We start from the raw sequence: 22,805 nt of genomic DNA, 5'->3' as shown, positions 1-22,805 counted from the left end.
CACAAACGAAGCAACCCTCGCGACAGTGTTGCACGGTCCTTCGTGGTGTGCATGGCAGTGTCTCCCAAGGCTATGCACGATAGCGGCTATTGCGGGTTGCGGGGTGGCACCGTTGAGAGAAGGTCAGAATTTTCGAGAAGCAATTCCCTGTAAATGGAGGAGAGGGTTGGCAATTTTTAATTTTGCATTGTTGACGGTATGAAATCCTTATTTGTGTTAAATTTGAAATTTGAAATAAATAATAATTAATTACTTTAATTATCATTTGATTTTAATTACAAAATATCTCCATTGTACACCTTGTATAACAATTACATTGGCTTTTCATACTTTTCCTATATATAATTGTCAAGCCAATTTCAAACTTAGTTAGAGATGATCTTGGAGCTGCATTCCCTTTTTTTTATATTGAGCTAAAGAAGTATAAGAAAGTGTTAAGAAAGTACTTTCTTGAAGAGAAAGAACCAATAACCAATATAAACCCGATTGGCAATTCACCTGTTATTGTTACCAAGGTATTTTTCAATTTATTTTTGTCCAAAATTAAGTGTCTTCTAAATTGTGTTTGATAAGTGTATAGAGATAGACTACAGAGATAAGATAGAAATGTGTTGAGATAAGAGAAAAAAAGTTGTGTTGAATACAATTTTTATTTTCTTTGTAAGTTTTGGTAAAAAGACACGTATTCTTGGATGAAAGTAATAGTACTTATGGATACTCTCTTGATTTTGGTCCACCCTTTAACTATATATGTAACGTATGTCAGGAGTCTATGAATTTACACAAATATAAAATGTTACATGATCATAATGAATACTTGAACAATGGAAACTGAATTTTATATATACTTATTACTACTATTTCTATTTCGTTTTATCCATTTCTTTTTTTATATTCTTAAGATAAGGTATTTTAAAAGTAAAAAAAAAAGTATAAAAACTTAATTGAAGATTCGGTAAAACTATAAAGACCTGAATCTTTTTTAAAAGTTTAAATTTATAGAAAGAGAAAATATAAATAATTATATTTCTAATATTTTTCCTAAATCAAAAACCTCTTTTTTGGATTTATTTGATTTATATATATAGACCTTTTTTCGTTTTATATTTTTATATTATTTTTTATTTTTAGAGTTCATCGAGAATTAAACTATAAAATTCTAATAAGATATGATATTATTTTTCACAAAAACTTAAATAAATAAAAAAATAACATGAATAATTATATCTCTAAAATAGACTAATTATTCACATTTGCAACGAACAGCACAATCGCATTATCTATCTTCCATGAACATTATTATATTCCTCTGCCATTGATTGATAATAAACTAATATAAACTAATAACTATAATACAACTCGAATACTTTCTTTCCTTTCTGTTTAACAAATACTTTCTTTCACCTTACAACCAAAATAACTAATTAATTTTTAATTCAATTCTATTGATTTGGTCATATCCAAAAAATCATTTTTATTTTCACACCTTGAATCCAACGAGAAGAGTTGAAAAATATATAGCAACAATCTAAAGATTCATATATAGAAAAGTCATAAAAATAAGAAAATATATTTAATTAATTAAAAAAACAAAGTAAACAGTTTTGCCCATTTAAATTATGAGTTAAAAAACTTACACCATTTAAAGTTGTTGGAGTTCCTAAACTTAGAAATACAAAAACATTTGTAAATTTTCAATTAGATACTATTGTTATAGTATACTAATGCTCTTTTCTTATAACAGGTACTAATATCTCTATTTAATAGAAATAAATATTATTTTGGTATTAAGATTTAAAATTAAAATCATCTCTAATTTTTTTTAGATTTAAAATATCTTTAACATTAAAATTAATTTTAAAATCATCCTTTTAACGATTTTACTCTTATACAATAATCTTATTCTCATCTATGGGTGACAATGTGGCGGGTAAGAGCGGGTTTTTGCCCTATCCGATCCTGTTTCGCCCTATAACAATCCGCACAGAATCCACTCCACTCCTACCGATGGGTAGTAAAAAGTTGAACTCTAACCCCCTATAATTATTAAAATCTAACAAATAAAATTAAATTTTAAAATTTATATAACCATCATCACATACATAATATAAATTAAAGTAAAAATTTAAATATAATACAATATTAAAAAGGGTGAACAAGAGTGGAAGATGAAGAAGAGAGGAGAGGGGACGGCGCCAATGCAATTGAGTGTCGCCATCTCCGCCGAAGAGCCGCTGCTTTAGATTTTCCTTTTCCAATGACAGTTTCAAAAATCAGCGGTGACAGTTTCGACGGTTGTGAGAAGATCAGTGATATATATATATCATTTAAAAGTGGTGGAACGATATCGTATGAGCAAATGACAGATGAAGGCGGCGACGTAGATGCTGCGAACGCAGTTTTTTTCACCACTGAGAGTGATAGATTGATGGCAGCGATGAAGGAGGCAGTAAGCTATCAAAGTACTTGTTGGATACAAGAAATTAAATCAACAATAGCTCCAGCAAATGCGCTATTTCTCTAATTCTCTTTGCTTATGAGAATTGAGAGATGGAGAGAGTGGAGGCTCTAAGGGTCAAGAGGTTTTATTTTTATTTTTATTTTTATTATATTTTTATTTTCACGTGGTGTTGTTGCAATCTGCCATTATTTCTATTATTTCTATTGCTGCAGTAAATATTTGAACATTTGAACATAGTAAGCATTTGTACTCCAAAGCATATTCCAAAGCCCAAAATCTGAAGCAAGTTAATAATAATTCTCCTCCTTCTTCTTTATTCTTCTTTTTCTTATCGTTTTTCTCTTTTATTGAGCTCATTGTATCTCTCTTATTTCTCTCTGTCTTAATATTTTTCTATCTTATTTTCAAAATATATGATTATTGTGATGTTATTGAGTTTAAAATATTTAATTTTTTAATTTTTTATCCTAAATTTAAATGTTGTGTTGTTGTTGATGATAGATTCTTAAATTTGAATGTTCTTTTGTTGTTTGATTATGAATGAAATAGATATTTGTAGGGAGAAATGGCTAATAGTTAGTGGGAATAAGGAGGTGGTGGCCATGGGAAATGTAGGGTTAGTGATGGTGCAATGGGGATTTTTTGTCTTTTAAAAAATTATTTTTTTTAAAAAGAATAATTTTAATATTAAATAAAATATTGAAGATTATTTTAAATCTAAAAAAAGATTAAAAATTTTGATTTTGACTCCAAATTTTAAGGACTAAAATAGTACTTATTCCTATTTAATATTAAATTAACTCAAAATAAATGGTTGAAACTAAAGAGAAATGTTGAAACACAATAATATGTACCATTATTTAATTTTAATATTAATATTAACTCAAAATCAACTTTTTACGTGAAAGGTAAGGGTTAAAGTTTTTTGCTTGTTACTTGATTGCATTGTGTTCATGGTAGTTGGGTCATCAATGAATAATGTGGGATTAGGTTGCTTGCATTGTCCATTAATTCTTATTTTCCCTCGTTATTTTTATTCATCGTCATCTTATAAGGTTTAGAGTTTCCATTATAGAGTGTGTCATCATTATAATCATTTTTTGGGGTAAAATTTTGTTTGATAAGATAAATGCATGTGTTACTGTAGTTTAGGATATATTATTAATGGCTATCTATGTGTATTTTTTTATTCAGTTATTGATTAGTATTTTTGTAAGCATTTTTATTCTTACAATAAATAATGATAGTTTATTTTGTTCTATTTTTTTAGACTAGTGATTGACTGGGACTCATTTTTTACCATAGAAAAAAGTTCAAAGAATAACTTCTTGATGGTCATATTGTATACACATCCAGTCTCATCGATGAATGACTTAGAGTTGTTGAAGATTACCTAGATGTATTTACTATCACTGGTTGCTACAAGAATTTAGAATATGATCAAACTAATATTTGATGGTATTTGAACCCTAATGAGGGATTAGAATTTGATTTGAAGAGGTTGAAAAAGGATCAAGATCTAAGGAATATGGTTAGTCTCTGTCATCGAAACGACAATGTCATTCCTGAACATGGTCTCTCTATCTCTAAATTTATAGATGTCATGTGATCGTATAATGATGATCAAAGTGTTAGTGGAAGAAGCTAAGGGTGATCTCACTATGTCAGGATTAGAGCATGTAAATCCCGGTTAAATTAGTAGATAATTAGTTAATAAATTAGTTTTTAATAAGGAGGATTAGAAATGTGAAGATTATATTAAATTAGGGTAGAGCTCATAGAAACAAGAATTTTAACACTAATTTCGAAAAAAACGGTTCAAAATTGAACCGAAAGGACCGAACCAGCTGAACCGGGTCTAAACTGGACCGTGGGTCCAACCGGACCAATGTATTAAATGAACCCAAGCCCTTCTCTCCCTCATTCCAGCAGAAAACGAAGCAGAAGGCTTCTAGGGAGAAGAGCGACGAAAGTTTCCCGAACCTTTACGGTGAATTTCAAAATCTCGTAACTCCTCCGTTCGAGTTCCGATCGCTGCACCGTTTGCGGCCACACGTTCACCGTGTCGAGCTCTACATTTCTACCAGAACAATTTTATAGGTAACTCATTATTTTACACTCAGCCTTCATTTTCCCCAATTTTCGAGTTTTGAGAAGGGGTGTTGAATTTCTTTGATTTTTGATGTTTTAGAATCCAATTAGCTTGAGAAAAATGTTCACTCTTGCTTATGTGAAGCTTGGGTAAGGTGAGGATACGATAATTCTATTTTATTTTCATTGAATTTGAGCTTTAAGTATTAAATTGGGTATATATGTGTTATGAATGTGTATTAGGTTGTGAATAAATAATTGGAGCTTGAAATTGTGAATACTGAAACTTGGAGGAAGCAGATTAGTTGAAGTTTTGAGGGCTGTGTTCTTTTAGGAAAATTGTCTTGGAATAATACTTGGAAATCGGCTAAGGTATGGTTTAGGTTTCTTGCATTTAATATATAATATTCTGTGAAAACTTAGGCTAGATGACCATAGGATAAGTTGGAATGCGGGTGTATGTTTAATGTTTAGTAATTTTTCGATGAATATATTTGGGTGAATTATTGTTTTGAGGTATAATTATTGTGGAGGTTGTTGTGATAATGAGGTATTTTGTGTTAAAAGCCTAGGATTTGTGAACTATGATTTTTAGTAGAATTTTGGTTATTGGATTTGAATATTGTACGAGTTTAATTGTTGATTTGAGGTAGATTTATTGTGGTGATTGTTATGATGATGAGGAAGGGTATGTTGAATTGAAAAGAATGCAAGTTTGGATCCGAAAAGGGTGGCAAGTTCGAGTTTTAGAGGAGATGCTGCCGAAATTTTATAAAAATGAGAGATTTTGTTTATATGGTTATTTAAAAAGATTTAGATTCAAAGGTTATATGGTTTGATTTAGAGTTATTAAGAAAATGAGCATGTTTTAAGTTTGATTTATTTAGAAAAGAATGAATTATGTTTTGAATTGGAACTATTGATGGACAGAATGGGAGGTGTGATAATGAAGGATAAGGATTGAATATGATTGATGTATAATGATGAATGAGATGCGATTGAGAATGATGTGGATGTTGATGAATTATAATTGAATTATTTATATGGCTTATGAATTTGAATAATCTGAGATACGAGATTCCTTGAATCAAGTGCCGTGGCTTGCCACCACGTGTACCAGGTTGAAAACTCGATACTCTGTTGACCCTACGACGTAAGTGTGACCGGGTACTATATAAATTCCCGGGAATGTTACCCCCATTGAGCAATATTGATTATTTGAGAAAAAGTTATGCATAGACTCTTAGGGATGCACATCGGGGGACAGTCTAAGGACAATTCAGACTTGTCGGGTTGGCTGGATAACCGACAGATGAGCCTCATCAGCCATAGGACAGGTATGCATCATATGCATATTACTTGAATTACTTACTTGTGTATTAACTGGGTGTCCCTAAATGTACTTGCCATGTTAAATGTATATTTGTTACCTGCAGTACTTGTAACCTTCTTGTGCTTGCCTTTGTCTGTTTTGTTGTCTGTTAAAATGCATGATGGAGTTGGAGGTATGGAGGAATGGCAGAATGAGATTTAGATTTAAGGTTAAGTTAAGTTAGGTTTAAATATCCTTAGTAAACCACCTTTTATGGCTTCTGTTTAATACTTTAAGCTCTATAATCTGAGTGTCGGTGTTCTAGGATTGCCTCTGGCATTCTCAGGACCTTATATATTATGTGTGTGGCACCTTTACTATACTGAGAACCTCCGGTTCTCATTCCATACTATGTTGTTGTTTTTTAGATGCAGGTCGAGAGGCATCTCGTTAGGCGTCTGGTCCCTTGAAGCAGAGTGGTTACAGGGTTATTTTGTTATGCTATGATGTGTATATATGTACTTGGTTTTCTCTCTGCATAACTTGTTCTTTTGATCCTCCTAGAGGTTTATGGAGAGGCAGGATTATGTATATGTACTTTTCGGTTTTGGGATATGTTTGTATATATGTGTAAATTTTCTCCGGCCAGTCTTGACTTCGCAAACTGAGTTAGGAGCTTGTTATTTTGTTCCTTTGGCACTCTATTCCTACTTCTGTTATCTTATGTTTAATAATTATGATTTTCTTAGCACGTAAGTTAACTCGTACTTTGAGCGTTGCGCTTCTACTTTGCGATTTTTTTGTTTCCTCTTTTCTTCAAGGCTCCTAGCATATTATAATTCTTCTACTATTATATGTACTCATTTTATTTTAGAGGTCGTAATACCACACCACCTCTGTTTTACGGCTTAAGTGTAAAGCTTAGTGTGTTGGGGTGTTACATTATGGTATCAGAGCAGTTCGTTCCTATAGAGTCTGAAAGACAGACTGATTGTACTTCTGTGCATTCTCTTTATATGTGTGTATATGCTATTAGGATATCTGATTGATATATTGCATAAACGTTTGTGAGCATGTATTTGGAACTTAAAGCATTAGACCTGCGATATTAAGACTGATCAACTTAATATCACTTGTTTGGTGTGTATAGGGACCAGATGTTGACTCGCAGACGCAGTCGCGGGCGAGGTAGAGGTAGGACAGGTATCGTTACTCCTGCCCCTATAGAGACTGATCCAGTAGACTTTATGACTGCCCTAGGAAATATGGCTGCAGCTATGCAGGCGATAGCCGAGGCATTGGGTAATCAGATAAATCAGGGTAATCATGGGAACAATAATGATGAAGATAGTCCAATGACACTTGCTACTTTTCTGAAAGTTCATCCTCCGACCTTCAGGGGAACCTCAAATTCCACTGATGCAGATAATTGGATTCAGGCTATGGAAAGGGCGTTACAGGCACAACAGGTTCCTGAAGAGCAATGGGTTGAATTTGCAACTTATCAATTGCAAGGTGAAGCTTAGTATTAGTGGCAGGGAACCCGACGTGTCCTGCAGCCTGATGGTGTTGCGATTCCTTGGAAAGTTTTTCGGACAGAGTTCTATAAGAAATACTTTCCTAATTCGGCTAGAAATGCCAAGGAACTTGAATTAATGCAGTTAAAGCAGGGGCAGATGACTATTGTTGAGTATACTAGCGAATTTGAGGAGTTATGTCGCTTTTCTCGTATCTGTCAAGGTGCGCCTGAAGATTTTGCTGAATGAAAGTGTATTAAATACGAAGGAGGTCTTTGGAGTGATATTCTGAGCTTCGTTGCCCCAATGGAGATCAGGGTGTTTTTTGAATTGGTGAATAAGAGTAGGGTGGCTGAGGATTGTGTGAGGAAGGCGGTAGCAGAGAAAGGGAGTTTGAGGGTGCCATTTCAGAGGGCCTTCAGGGAGGAATTTTGCTTCGAGAGGTAGGAATTTCAAGTGTGGAGGCTTTATTCCACAGCAGACTCAAGGTCAAGGTAATTACAGAAGACCGAATACTAATGCTAGTCAAGAAAAAAGGTTTGGGAAGCAACCACAGCAGGATCTGAATTGTCAGAAGTGCGGAAAGCATCATCCTGGAGTTCCGTGCAGATTAGGACTTGGAGTGTGCTATTCCTATGGACAGCCCGGACATATAGCCAGTAATTGCCCGGAGAAGAAGAATTATGAGACTGGTAGAGTGTAGCAGCTGGGGAGAGTATACACCACTTCTACCATAGGTGCTGAGGGATCTGAGACACTGATTAGAGGTAATTGTGAAATGGCTGGTAAAATCTTAAATGCTTTATTTGATTCAGGAGCAAGTCATTCATTTATTGCATTTGAAAAGGCCAATGAGTTAGGATTGAGAATGGTGGTTTTAGGTTATGATTTGAAAGTATATAACGCTACTCATGAAACTATGGTGACTAGGATAGGATGTCCACAAGTTCCCTTTCAAGTGCAATAGCGTGAATTTGTGCATGATTTGATTTGTTTACCTATGACTAGTCTTGATCTCATTTTGGGATTGGATTGATTATCCAAGAATCATGTTTTGCTTAATTGTTCTGAGAAGTCAGTACAGTTTATGTTGGAAGGGTCAGAAGCACCGGTTGTGGTGAATAGTTACTATTTGAATTCTATGATAGTAAACTGTTCGGGAACTGAATTTCAGGGTATTATGTTATTAACTGTGGGGATATTAGGTGATGATCAGAGTTTAGAGCAGATTCCCGTTGCATGTGACTTTTCAGATGTGTTTCCGGATGATATTAATGAATTTCCACCTAACTGGGAAGTTGAATTCGCAATTGAGTTAGTGCCTGGAGCCAGTCCGATTTCAATTACTCCTTATAGGATGTCACCTTTAGAAATGGCTGAACTAAAAGCTCAGTTGGAAGATCTGTTGGGTAAGCATTTTGTCCGACCAAGTGTTTCTCTGTGGGGAGCGCCAGTGTTACTAGTAAAGAAGAAGGATAGAAGTATGCGGTTGTGTGTCAACTATCGGCAGATGAATAAGATCATTATGAAGAACAAATATCTATTGCCTAGAATTGATGACCTAATGGATCAGTTACAGGGTGCCGATGTGTTTTCTAAGATTGATTTGCGATCCGGGTATCATCAGATAAGGGTTAGAGACGAGGATATTCCAAAAACTGCTTTCAGAACACGTTATGGTCATTATGAGTATACAGTGATGTCTTTTGGGTTAACTAAGGCCCCAACAATATTTATGGATTATATGAACAGGATTTTTTGACCGTATCTGGACAAGTTTGTTATTGTCTTCATTGATGACATTCTTGTTTATTCTAAGACTGAAGAAGAGCATGCTGATCACTTGCGAACTGTGCTGCAAATTCTAAGAGACAGCAAGTTGTATGCTAAGTTATCTAAATGTGAGTTTTGGAAAAGTGAAGAAAAGTTTCTCGGTCATGTGGTGAGTAAGCAGGGAATAGCTGTGGATCCTATTAAGGTGGAAGCAGTGATGAATTGGGAGCGACCAACTTTAGTGACAGAGATCAGGAGTTTTCTAGGTTTGGCGGGATATTATCGCAGATTTATTAAGGGATTTTCACAGCTCACCTTACCTTTAACTAAGTTGACTAGGAAGGATATGCCTTTTATCTGGACTCCGGAGTGTGAGGAGAGTTTTCAAGCATTGAAGCATAGGTTGACTATGATGCACGAAAACTTGTCTCTCAACAAATTTCCCTTCGGCAATAATTTCATACACATTGATGCTTCCACCCTTTACTAGGCAATGTACCATGGTGGCTCGAGCAATATTGACCTCAGAATTGTTTGCGGCTGGAAGGATAGACCTCCTTACAAGCTCAAACCATCCCTTGACTTCCGGGATGAGGTCTCCTATCCTAATGAACCGCGGCCTCTTGTCTGAGTACCTTTCCCAATCAGACCCTATAACACACATATCACTCACAATTTCTTCAAGTTCATCTTCGTCTGGGGCATTGCTTATTCTTACTTGATAACTGAGTTCATTGAAATGTGGCGATTTCAGCTGAAGAGTCCTTGTTATAGCATTGGGGCTGAAATCCACCTCTGTTCCTCTTACGTAACTTTTAAAGGTGGGAGCCCTAGTATTATCTTCTCTAGCCGCATTTGCATAGAACTCCTTGATGAGGTTTGCATTTATCTTTGTCTCTAGGTTGGTGAGCTTTTGCCAACCCCTCTGTGCAATCTTCTCTCTGATCTTTGGGCACTCATCCTCGTTTAACTGGAATGTCAATTCTGGCAAAATTTTCTTATTTTTGATCCGTTTATATTAGAGCTCATGGAAGGCAGTCTTGAATCTTCCGGCATCGGAAGGAGGTTGCTCCATAGGCTCCTTCCCCTTTCGCCTTTTAGAGCTAGATGAAGCCATGAGTGATGGTTGATAAGGTTGCGGCTCACAGGATGTGGCTTAGGAGGGTGTGTATGAAAATTTTGGTGGGGAATGAAGTGTGTGTGCTCGAGAGAAGGAAGGGAGGTGAATGAGAATAACAAGTATGTACGGAGAGGTTGTAGAATGGGGATCATTTATATATAAAGATGGTGAGTGTTTGAAGGGTGTGGATTGATGGTGTTGCTTAGTGACGGACGGTTGGGGGTTGCCATTGGATGAGCACAAGGATCACCCATTTATGAGGGTCTTGGTTCGGTCTCTAAGGCTATCCAACTCCCAATGTTGTATGGCAACACTTCCAAAGATACTCCCCTTGAAGACAATTGTGAGATTTCCTTGGTATAGTGGCCAAATCTCCCTTCCTTGATTGTCCTATCAAGTACCATCAATACCCTTTTTGATTTCCTATAAAAGACAAAAGGAATGCAAAAAGATTAATTGAATTTTTGGTGGGAAGAATTAAAGTGTGAAATAGCTACTATTAAAATCTTTTTCTTTTGTTTTTGAAATAACTAAATGCTTTTCATGAATACAAATCAATCGACCACTCAATTTCCCATGCATGCAACATTGGTAACACCAAACTTGTTTGTGATCATATGGTGCAACAAGATTCCAAAGGAATCTCATACCCCTTGAGTGTGTTCAAGCCCTCTTGGTGTGCCTTGAACACCAAACTTGTCATGTACTATATGCTGCATGTAGGGATGCTTATATTGTTTGTCGAAATTAATTTAGAATCCATGAACTTTGCTTTATTACTACTATTAGAGATTAAAGAGAAGGGGTATAGAACATGGGTTGCCTCCCATGAAGCACTTCTTTAGCGTCATTAGCTTGACGTTCGGCCTCTATTAGGGTGGTTGGTAGTGCTTCAAATCTTCCCCTCTTACAGTGAATATGTTTCCATTGGCTTTGTTAAGAAGTTCCACATGTTCTAAGGACAAAATTTTGTTAATGGTTACACTGGTGGCAGCTGAGATGGAATAGTGGGGAGATGAGGTGGTATAGATGGAAAGTATGTAGAGACCACTTCATCTCCTGGAGAGAAATTTTCTGTAGGGATTTTCTTGTTTTTCCATCCCTTTGGGACTTTTTTTTTGTGTCTTGTGATGTCACCTTGTTGCTTGTGGTTTTCTCTTTCAGGAAGGTTCTATTGCTTGTCTCATATGACTCTGATGGGTTTAGTTCCTCTTGGATTACACTTGGTTATTGCTCCTTCTGATCACACTGGTTGTTACCAATGGGGGGTTTTCAGGTGTGGTACTTGTGCTCCCATGCTTGTCTCTTCCATCAGCTCTTTCTTGTGTTCTTCCTCTGAATTTTTGTTATCATGATCTGCTTCTTGTGAGAGTTTGAAAACATTGAAGGTGAGTTGCTCATCATGTATTCTCAATACTAGCTCTCCTCGCTCCACATCTATAAGTGCTCTGGCTGTGGCTAAGAATGGCCTTCCCAGAATGATGGGGTGAGTGGGAGTCTGTGGGAAGGAAGTAGTTCCCAACCTTCACTAACACGTTCTCAACCACTCCTATTGCCTATTTTTGGGTTTTGTCAGCCAGTTTGATGATTAAGTCTGTGGGTGTTAGCTCATTGATTTGGAGCTTTTCATGAGGGACATAGGCATTAAGTTGATGCTTGCTCCCATGTCACAGAGCCCTTTATCAAACATTGTATCTCCTATAGCACAAGGAATGTGGAAACTCCCTGGATCCTTCTTCTTTGTAGGTGGCCCTGTTTGGATAATAGCACTGCACTCCCTGTTCATCTTTATTGTCTGTCCACCCTTTAATGAACTCTTTTTGGCCAGTAGCTCCTTTATATACTTGATGTAGGAGGGCATTTGCTGGAGGGCCTTAATGAATGGTATATTTACATCAAGAGATGCAAACATGTCGAGGAACCTTGAATACATTCTTCCTGTTGTACCACCCTTGAGCCTTTGGGGAAAGGGTGCATATGGGTTCAGGATCTCCCTTTTCTTTAGCTCTTCCCTGAGTGTGAATTGGGGTGCATGGTTTCTTTTTTCATGATTTTCCTTTGGACTGTCTTGGAGGTGTTCTGTTTGTGTGTCTACTTCCTCCACACTCCTCTCATCACTTGTGGTGATCATCTTGCATTCTCCCCACCTGACCTTCCTTGTTTCTCCTCTTGGATTCTTCTCTGTGTCACTAGGAAATCCATCAGTGGGTTTGGGAAACTGTTGAGATAGATACCCTACTTGGGATTCTAGTCTATTGATGGTTTCCCCTTGATTTTTGATATTAGCTCGCACTTCATCCTTAAATACCTTGTTGTCTTGGACTTCTTTGCATATGTCTTCAAGTAGAGTCTCAATTTTAGAAGTCTATCCTCGGTTAGTGATGGTGGGTTGAGATTAGGTGGTTGAGAAGGGTGGTTAGGTGGGTGTTGATAGGATCTCTGTGAGGTATGTTGGTGGGTTGCATTGTTGTTGGGATTGTGGTTGTGGCGTCTCTGGTCTTGGTCTTGGTCTTGGTCTTGTTGATTCCCCCTTCCAAAGTTAGGGTGATTTCTCCATCCAGAGTTGTAAGTTTTGGAGTACGGATCATGGATTTGTCTAGGTGAGTTCCCAACATAGTTGGCTTGTTCCCAGTCACCTTCTTCTCCTATATTCACTCCTTCTTGAGCTGGTGATGAAGTGATGACTGCTGCAACTTGGTTTTCCTCCACCTTCTTGGTAAGATCTACTAGCTGCTTGGTGATCATCTTATTTTGAGCCAGCAATGCATCCATGTGGTTCAGCTCCATTACTCTTCGAGTGTTGCTTCTTTCAGAAGCATAGAAGTAGTCATTCTCAGCTACTGTCTCAATAACATCTATGGCTTCTTCAATGGTTTTCTGCTTGTTTAGAGAGCCCCCTGAGGAATAGTCTACAACCTTCTTTGACTTATAAAAGAGACCTTCATAGAAAATGTGAAGCTGAACCCATTCATTGAACATGTCTGGTGGGCATCTTCTTGTTAAGTCCTTGAATCTCTCCCATGCCTCATAGAGAGTCTCACCATCTTGTTGCCTGAAAGTTTGCACCTCAGCTCTCAGCTTGTTAATTCTTTGAAGAGGGTAGAATCTTGCCAAAAATTTATTCACCACATCTTCCCAATTTGTTAAGCTCTCCTTTGGGAAGGACTCCAACCACTTGGATGATTTGTTCCTGAGTGAAAAAGGGAACAAAATCAGCCTATAGACATCCGGGTGGACTCTATTAGACTTCACAATGTCACATATTCTCAGGAAGGTGGTTAGATGTTGATTGGGGTCTTCTTGGGCACTTCCTCCAAATGAGCAGTTGTTCTGAACAAGGGTGATAAGCTGAGGTTTTAATTCAAAGTTGTTGGCATGTATGGTGGGCTTTTGGATGCTACTTCCACAATTTCCTAGATTTGGATTGATGTAAGAGCCTAGAACTCTCCTTTCTTACCCAGCATGATTTGCAGGGCCTTCTTTGGCATGGTTGTGAGCTTCTCCTTCATGGTTGTTTTCCAAGTTCTCCTCCATGTTTGTTTCAAAATACTCTTCCTCTTCCTCAGCACCAACAACTCTTTTCCCTCTTGCTTCCCTCCTTGCTCTATGGAGGGTCCTCTCAGGTTCTGAATCAAAGGAAGTTGAAGCTCCGCCTCTTCTCCCTGTCATACAACTAACAGAGCACACAACAAGAGATAAAATGAAGTGATTATTCTTGTTAGAGTGATTGTTAGTGTGAGTGGTGCAAATTATCAAACAGTTAGTGGGTTAGTGAACAGAATTGTAAGTAAATTTAAAGAAAAAAAAGAAGATAACGAGGGGTAGGGGGTGAGGAAGAAACTAAATAAACTGAAGGTAAATGACTGGATAAAATAAACAAACCAAAGAAACATGCTCAATCTAGTGAACTTCCAACTTAATCATTGTTGATACAAAATCAATCCCCGGCAACGGCGCCATAAACTTGATGCACGAAAACTTGTCTCTCAACAAATTTTCCTTCGGCAAGTATACCGAATTGTCGTCAAGTAAAAACTCACGATAGAGTGAGGTCGAATCCCACAGGGATTGATTGGTCAAGCAAATTTAGTTGGAAGAGTATGCTAGTTGAGCTAAACAGAGTATAGTTTGAGAATTACAGAAAATTAAATGGCGGGAAAGTAAATAGTAGAAAATAAAGTGCAGAATCTTAAATGGAATTTGGGGAAGTGAGCATGGAAATAAATGGCAGAAAGTAAAGAGAATGGGTAAGATCAGAAATGGGGAATTCATTGGTCTCAGGAGATGTTGTATTCTCTGGATCAAGTTCATTTTCATCCCTTCCTCAATCAATGCATCTATTGATCTCCTTGGCAATCTTAGGTGATTGGATCCCAATTCCTTGGCAATCTAATCTCTTTAAGCTTGAACAATTGCCCAATTCCTTGATTTAATTGCTCATGGGAAGAGATGAAGTATGGTCACTGATTATACCACATGATTTCCAAATCAAAGTGTTGGGAGGATTACATGTCACTATATCCGCCCAGATCCCAATTTGGTCCAACATGAGAAAGCATTTCTAGCATGATCTCCTCATCCCTTTTTCAAGGCTCAGAGGAGACCCAATTATGGAGAGTTTCTTTTCCAAGACAACTAACCAATTGAATTAAGATCGAAAGCTTTCTAGTAAATCAAAAGGGAAGAAAGAAGAAGAATAATGAAAACTATAATTGATCCATCAAATTACAACAGAGCTCTCTAACCCAATGAAAGAGGTTTAGTTGTTCATAGCTCTAGAAATGGAAAAAGGCAGAGAAGAATACATGCTTCAAAATGCGGAAAAGTAAATATATAGAGGGTAGTTCTCTAAAGTACCAAGCTTCTCTATAGTTCAATACTACTCCTATATATACTACTCTTCTTGATCTTCTAGTGAGTTCTACAAGTCTTGGGTGTGGGCCTTAGATCTTGAGTTGAAGCAGTTACAATTGTTAGTGGGCTCAGCTTGCAGAAAGGTGTGAGTTAGGCATGGGCGTTAATGATGTTAACGTTAAGTGAAATTGTGGGTTCGAGAACATTAGTGGCAATCACCTTTTTCACTAACGTTCCAACCCCATATAGTCCACGTTAACTTCAACGTTAGTGGCACTAACGTGATTACTAACGTTGCCTTATGAACCTTCGCAAGCGTTATTGGGACTTACCTTTCCCAATAACGTTGCCTTATGCCCCTCTTTCCTTACGTTAGAGTTCACGTTAGTTTAACTAACGTGACTCTTAACGTGGGCATGCCTATCTTCAAGAGCGTTAGTGACACTTACCTTTGTCACTAACGCTCCAAATGCCCTTACTCTCCATGTTAGAGTTCACGTTAACCTAACGTAGTAGTGAATGCCATCTCCAACGTTAGTGACAAAGGTGAGTGTCACTAATGTTGGCTCATCAATCTTAGCTCCACGTTAACTTTCACATTAGTGGTCTTAACGTGACCACTAAAGTGGGCAATGCTAGCTTGATCCAACGTTAGTGACAAAGGTGAGTGTCACTAACGTTGACATTGTTCCTCCCTTCCATGTTAGAGTTCATGTTAACTAAGTTAATGTGACTCTTAACGTGGATCATTGCCAATTCTTGGAGCATTAGTGGTGTTCACGTTACCACTAACACTGGAGCTCTCTTTATCTCCACGTTAACTACCACGTTAACCTAGTTAACGTGGCAATTAACGTGGGCTTATGATAGCTTCGCAGGCGTTATTGGTGATCACTTTTCTCATTAACGTTGCAAGCTCATTCCCATTCCACGTTAGTGGTCACGTTAACTAGATTAACGTGGCTACTAACGTGGTTCTTCCTTGCTTCCTTTGTCCTGAAATCAAGTAAATAAAGTACATCAAAGCTCTAGCCAAAGTCATAAGATTATGCATCATCAATTTGTCATTCAATTCTTGCAAAATCCTCATGAAATCGTGTAAAATTCACAATAGTTACTTGAATCAAGGTGTAAGTATATTTTCATCCAAAACTTGCCTTATTTACTAAGAAAATGCATGAAACTACCCTAAAACAGCAAAGAAAAGGTCAGTGAAACTGGCCTAGATGTTCTGGCATCAGACTACTGCACCTGTATTGGTATTACCTGAACCAAGTGAACCGTTTGAAGTGTACTGTGATGCATCGCTAAAAGGTTTAGGGTGCGTTTTGATGCAGCACCAGAATGTTGTAGCATACGCCTCACGGCAGTTAAGGCCGCATGAGATGAACTACCCGACACATGATTTGGAACTTGCTACTGTTGTGTTTGATATAAAGATTTGGAGGCACTACCTCTATGGCGTTAAGTTTCTTGTTTTCTCAGACCATAAGAGTTTGAAGTATCTTTTTGAGCAGAAAGAGTTGAATATGCGTCATAGGAGGTGGATGGAGCTTCTGAAAGATTATGATTTTGAATTGAATTATCATCCAAGAAAAACGAACGTTGTGGCGGATGCCTTGAGTCAGAAATCTTTATATGCAGCTTGGATGATGCTGCGGGAAGAAGAATTACTAAGGGCATTTCAAGGTTTAAATTTGGGAATTAAAGAAGAATCTAGAATCCTATGTTTGAGTCAGTTGCAGATTTCAAGTGATTTTAAATCAGAACTTTTGAAGGTTCATCAAGACAGTGAAGCGTTATGTAAGGTATTACCAGCAGTCGAACAAGGGAAACAGTGGAAAGTGTCAGAATGACAGGATGGTTTGTGGAAGTTCAAGAACCGGATTGTTGTGCCAAATATTGGAGACCTGCGACAGAGAATATTAAAGGAAGCTCATAACAGCGGGTTTTTAATCCATCCAGGGAGCACTAAAATGTACCAAGATCTGAAAGCGATGTTCTGGTGGCCAGATATGAAGAATGATGTGGCATTGCATGTATCTAAATGTTTAACGTGTCAGAAGGTTAAGATTGAGCATCAGAGACCATCAGGGACCCTTCAGCCTTTGGAGATTCCACAATGGAAATGGGAGAGTATTACAATGGATTTTGTGATAGATTTGCCTAAAACCCGGTCTGGTTGTGAAGCTATTTGGGTGGTTGTGGATCGACTGACAAAATCAGCTCACTTTCTTCCTATCCGAATTAGTTGCACAATGGAGGAATTGGCTCGAATATATGTCAAAGAGATTGTCAGGTTCCATGGTGTGCCTTCTACCATTATATCTAACAAGGATCCTCGCTTCACATCAAGATTCTGGGGAGCTTTTCAGCGTGCATTTGGGACTCAGTTAAGCTTGAGTACTGCGTATCACCCTCAGACAGATGGTCAATCAAAGAAAACTATTCAGACCTTGGAAGATATGCTAAGGGACTGTGTTTTGGACCAGCCAGTGAGTTAGGATTGGTATATGCCATTAGTAGAGTTTGCTTATAATAATAGCTATCATGCGAGCATCGGAATGGTTCCATATGAGGCTCTATATGGCAGGAAATGTCAATCTCTGTTGTGTTGTTATGAAACTTGAGAAAGGATTTTATTAGGGCCTGAGGTGATAGCTGAAACGACTGAGCAGATAAAGAAGATTCGTAGTCGAATGCTTATAGCCCAAAGCCGCCAGAAGAGCTATGCTGATCAGAGGTGAAAGCCTTTGGAGTTTGAAGAAGGAGAACATGTCTTTCTGAAAGTTACACTAACCACTGGAGTGGGAAGAGCTATTAATACTAAAAAGCTGAATCCCCGTTATATTGGACCGTTTGAGATTCTGAAGAGAGTTCGACCAGTGGCTTATAGAATTGCCTTACCACCGTACCTTTCGAATTTGCACGATGTATTTCATGTATCACAGCTTCGGAAGTATACTCCTGATGCAAGCCATGTTCTAGAACCAGAACCAATCCAAGTAAGAGAAGATCTAACACTTCCAGTAATTTCGATAAGAATTGATGACACCAGTGTTAAACGATTACGTGGAAGGGAAGTATCATTAGTAAAAGTAGCTTGGAGTCGAGCTGGTATCGAGGAACATACTTGGAAACTCGAATCAGATATGCGAAAGGACTACCCACATCTCTTTTCAGGTAACTGAATTTGAATTTTGAGGGTAAAATTCTTTATTAGGTGGGTAGGAAGTAAACCCCGGTTAAATTAGTAGATAATTAGTCAATAAATTAGTTTTTAATAAGGAGGATTAGAAATGTGAAGATTATATTAAATTAGGGTAGAGCTCATCGAAACGAGAATTTTGACACTAATTTCGAAGAAAACGGTCCAAAATTAGACCGAAAGGACCGAACCGGTTGAACCAGGTCCAAACTGGGCCATGGGTCCAACCGGACCAATGTATTAAATGAACCCAAGCCCTTCTCTCCCTCATTTCAGTAGAAAATGAAGCAGAAGGCTTCCAGGGGAGAAGAGCAACGAAAGTTTCCCGAACCTTTACAGTGAATTTCAAAATCCCGTAACTCCTCCGATCGCCTCACCGTTTGTGGCCACGCGTTCACCGCGTCGAGCTCTATGTTTCTACCAGAACAATTTTATAGGTAACTTGTTATTTCACACTCAGCCTTCATTTCCTCCAATTTTCGAGTTTTGAGAAGGGGTGTTGAATTTTTTTGATTTTTGATATTTTAGGATCCAATTAGCTTGAGAAAAACGTTCACTCTTGCTTATGTGAAGCTTGGGTAAGGTGAGAATACGATAATTCTATTTTATTTTTATTGAATTTGAGCTTTGAGTATTAAATTGGGTATATATGTGTTATGAATGTGTATTAGGTTGTGAATAAATAATTGGAGCTTGAAATTGTGAATACTGGAACTTGGAGGAAGCGGATTAGTTGAGGTTTTGAGGGCTGTGTTCTTTTAGAAAAATTGTCTTGGAATAATACTTGGGAATCGGCTAAGGTATGGTTTAGGTTTCTTGCATTTAATATATAATGTTCTGTGAAAACTTATGCTAGATGACCATAGGATAAGTTGGAATGCAGGTGTATGTTTAATGTTTAGTAATTTGTCGATGAATATATATATATATATTTGAAGTTTATTGGATAATTACTTATTAATTTAATGGTTAGTTTGGTGGTGAATTATTGATTTGAGTTATAACTATTGTGGAGGTTGTTGTGATAATGACGTATTTTGTGTTGAAAGCCTAGGATTTGTGAACTATAATTCTTAGTTGAATTTTGGTTGTTGGATTTGAATATTGTACGAGTTTAATTGTTGATTTGAGGTAGATTTATTGTGGTGATTGCTATGATGATGAGGAAGCGTATGTTGAATTGAAAAGAATGCAGGTTTGGACCCGAAAAGGGTGGCAAGTCCGAGTTTTAGAGGAGATGCTGCCGAAATTTTATAAAAATTAGAGATTTTGTTTATATGATTATTTAAAAAGATTTAGATTCAAAGGTTATATGGTTTGATTTAGAGTTATTAAGAAAATGAGCATGTTTTAAGTTTGAATTATTTAGAAAAGAATGAATTATGTTTTGAATTGGAACTATTGATGGACGGAATGGGAGGTGTGATAATGAAGGATAAGGATTGAATATGATTGACGTATAATGATGAATGAGATGCGATTGAGAATGATGTGGATGTTGATGAATTATAATTGAATTATTTATATGGCTTATGAATTTGAATAATCTGAGATACGAGATTCCCTGCATCAAGTGCCGTGGCTTGCCACCACGTGTACCAGGTTGAAAACTCGATACTCTGTTGACCCTACGACGTAAGTGTGACCGGCACTATATAAATTCTCGAGAATGTTACCCCTATTGAGCAATATTGATTATTTGAGAAAAAGCTATGCATAGACTCTTGGGGATGCACGTCGGGGGACAGTCTAAGGACAATTCAGACTTGTCGGGTTGGCTGGATAACTGACAGATGAGCCTCATCAGCCATAGGACAGGCATGCATCATATGCATATTACTTGAATTACTTGCTTGTGCATTAACTAGGTGTGCCTAAATGTACTTGACATGTTAAATGTATATTTGTTACATGCAATACTTGTAACTTTCTTGTGCTTGCCTTTGTCTGTTTAGTTGTCCGTGAAAATGCATGATGGAGTTGGAGGTATGGAGGAATGGCAGAATGGGATTTAGATTTAAGGTTAAGTTAAGTTAGGTTTAAATATCCTTAGTAAACCACCTTTTATGGCTTCTGTTTAATACTTTAAGCTCTATAATCTGAGTGTCGGTGTTCTAGGATTGCCTCTGGCTTTCCCAGGACCTTATATATTATGTGTGTAGCACCTTTACCATACCGAGAACCTCCGGTTCTCATTCCATACTATGTTGTTATTTTTTAGATGCAGGTCAAGAGGCATCTCGTTAGGCGTCTGGACCCTTGAAGCGAGTGGTTATAGGGTTATTTTGTTATGCTATGATGTGTATATATGTACTTGGTTTTCTCTCTGCATAACTTGTTCTTTTGATCCTCCTAGAGGTTTTTTGGAGAGTCAGGATTGTGTATATGTACTTTTCGGTTTTGGGATATGTATGTATATATGTGTAAATATTCTCCGGCCAGTCTTGACTTCACAGAATGAGTTAGGAGCTTGTTATTTTGTTCCTTTGGCACTATATTCCTACTTCTGTTATCTTATTTTTAATAATTATGATTTTCTTAGCACGTAAGTTAACTTGTACCTTGAGCGTTGCGCTTTTACTTCGCAATTTTTTGTTTCCTCTTTTCTTCAAGGCTCCTAGCATATTATAATTCTTCTGCTATTATATGTACTCATTTTATTTTAGAGGTCGTAATACCGCACCACCTCTATTTTACGTCTTAAGCGTAAAGTTTAGTGTGGTGGGGTGTTACAGAGCAGATTAATGAAACTAGCAAATTTTAAGCCAATTATGTGACCCTAATGGGCAAAAGATCCCAAATGCAATTGAACTATGTAGTATTCATCCTAAGACCAACGCATGTACACCTAAGCCAACTTTTCCACCTGACATCATTACATTGAAGCCCACACCAAAGCCCATATCACAACCCAATTCCACTCCTCCCAAACAAAATTCCACTTCCATTGAATCATATTTCAACCAAACCTAATTACACCTAATCCCTGAATTCAGAAAGAGAAAAAATACACAAACTATTCAAACCTGTTGACTTCAAGTTTAACATTTTAACAAAGTCACCAAGAACATTGTATCTGTGACAAGATTTCATGGCAAGAAGGCAGTTACAAAGGCCAATTATTGGGGCTGATGATAACTCCTCTAATTCATATGAATTTGCAGAGGATAATTTGTACAAGCCACACTTGCGACATGAATTTTCAAAATTCAATAGTAAATTTGAGGTAGAGTCATCTAAGAAAAAGTAAAAAACTGTCAACACTTTACACAAGAAAAAAATTTGTTTATGAAGCAAATCTAAACTCCTAACAAATAACTCAAACTCTGAGAAAGAGGAAAGATATGAATCTGATAAGCTGAGTCTTGGTAATTGAGTGATTTAATCATTATTTTATTATTTAACATATATTTTTGTCTTATGCATGTAATAATATAATATATTTTACTTAATTAATAATATATAGATTCACTTTCGGGTGATTCTTAAAAGTCAGATGAGCTCAAGAATTCACCAAGTTCTAAGAACGATGCAGACCAAGTTATGAACCCCATCTTCAATGATGCTACCAAGTTTGGTAATTATAGGTTATAGTTGGAGATGGAATTTATAACTAGAGAAGAGTTTCAAGAGAGTTATTACAAACTACACTACTCCACAAGATTTTAAGGATTAGGTATTTAAAGAATGACACAACTAGAGCTAGAGTTATGTGTAAATATAACGAGTGTACCTGATTAGTGTATTATTCTAATAACAAGAGCCATGCTTTTTGGTAGATTAAGATGTTTAATGATGACTATACTTGTGAGAGAAAGATAAGAATACAACTAGGAAGTGAGTGATTGAAATCGTTATAAAGAGAGTTAGGAAACAAACTTTTAGGAATTGTGAGAATTTTTATTACTTCAAAAAAAAATATAGAGTGCAATTATCTAGGATTAATATCACAAAATCCTTAGGAGAAGCTAAAAAGATTATGAGAAGAAGCCCAATATGCTAAGTTTAGAGAATACGTAGAGGAGCTACTAAGGGCAAATCTGAAATCAACTGTCAATCTAGGTGTTAGTCTACAAACTATAAGAGATCTTACTTTTGAAAATTTCTATGTAAGTCTTGATGGTTGCAAGAAATTAAAAGGTTTGTTGGAGGTTATAGACCTTAATTAGTTTGGATGATTCATTTTTAAAGTTTTTTATTGAGGATGGTTGCTGTGTACCATAGGACAAGATGCGAACAACATATTTATCCAATGGCATGGGTTGTTGCTGTTGTTGAGAATAAAGAATCTAGGAAGTGGTTGCTAGAGCTTTTGCATAAAGATCTTGGAGACTATAGTAAACATGGTTGGTATTTCATGAGTGGCATGCAAAAAGGATGTCTATTGTATTTTTTGGAAGCACAATATATGGAATATTGAACTCTTTTAAATTAATGAGGATTGTGTATGAGACTCTTTTGAATCAATA

General features: G+C 36.9%; 2 long non-coding RNA genes and 1 other non-coding gene across 3 annotated transcripts; all 3 read left to right on the top strand.

Moving 5' to 3' along the window:
• The first annotated feature begins 4,525 nt into the window (after window positions 1-4,525).
• On the top strand, window positions 4,526-19,182 carry LOC107494367 (uncharacterized). The gene is made up of 3 exons (XR_002364050.2): window positions 4,526-4,561; window positions 18,865-18,919; window positions 19,008-19,182. It is a non-coding gene; the product is annotated as an uncharacterized LOC107494367 (long non-coding RNA).
• On the top strand, window positions 4,681-6,463 carry LOC107494366 (uncharacterized). Its single transcript, XR_008000522.1, has 3 exons — window positions 4,681-4,707; window positions 4,796-4,924; window positions 6,293-6,463. It is a non-coding gene; the product is annotated as an uncharacterized LOC107494366 (long non-coding RNA).
• Window positions 13,252-13,355, top strand: LOC127740435 (small nucleolar RNA R71). The gene has a single exon (XR_008001111.1). It is a non-coding gene; the product is annotated as a small nucleolar RNA R71 (small nucleolar RNA).
• Window positions 19,183-22,805: the final 3,623 nt, after the last annotated feature.

This window comes from Arachis duranensis, chromosome 6 (genome assembly GCF_000817695.3).
Source record: "Arachis duranensis cultivar V14167 chromosome 6, aradu.V14167.gnm2.J7QH, whole genome shotgun sequence".
In the NCBI taxonomy this organism is placed as follows: domain Eukaryota; kingdom Viridiplantae; phylum Streptophyta; class Magnoliopsida; order Fabales; family Fabaceae; genus Arachis; species Arachis duranensis.
Note: the sequence above shows the minus strand (reverse complement) of the source record. Positions and strands in the feature narration are given on the sequence as shown.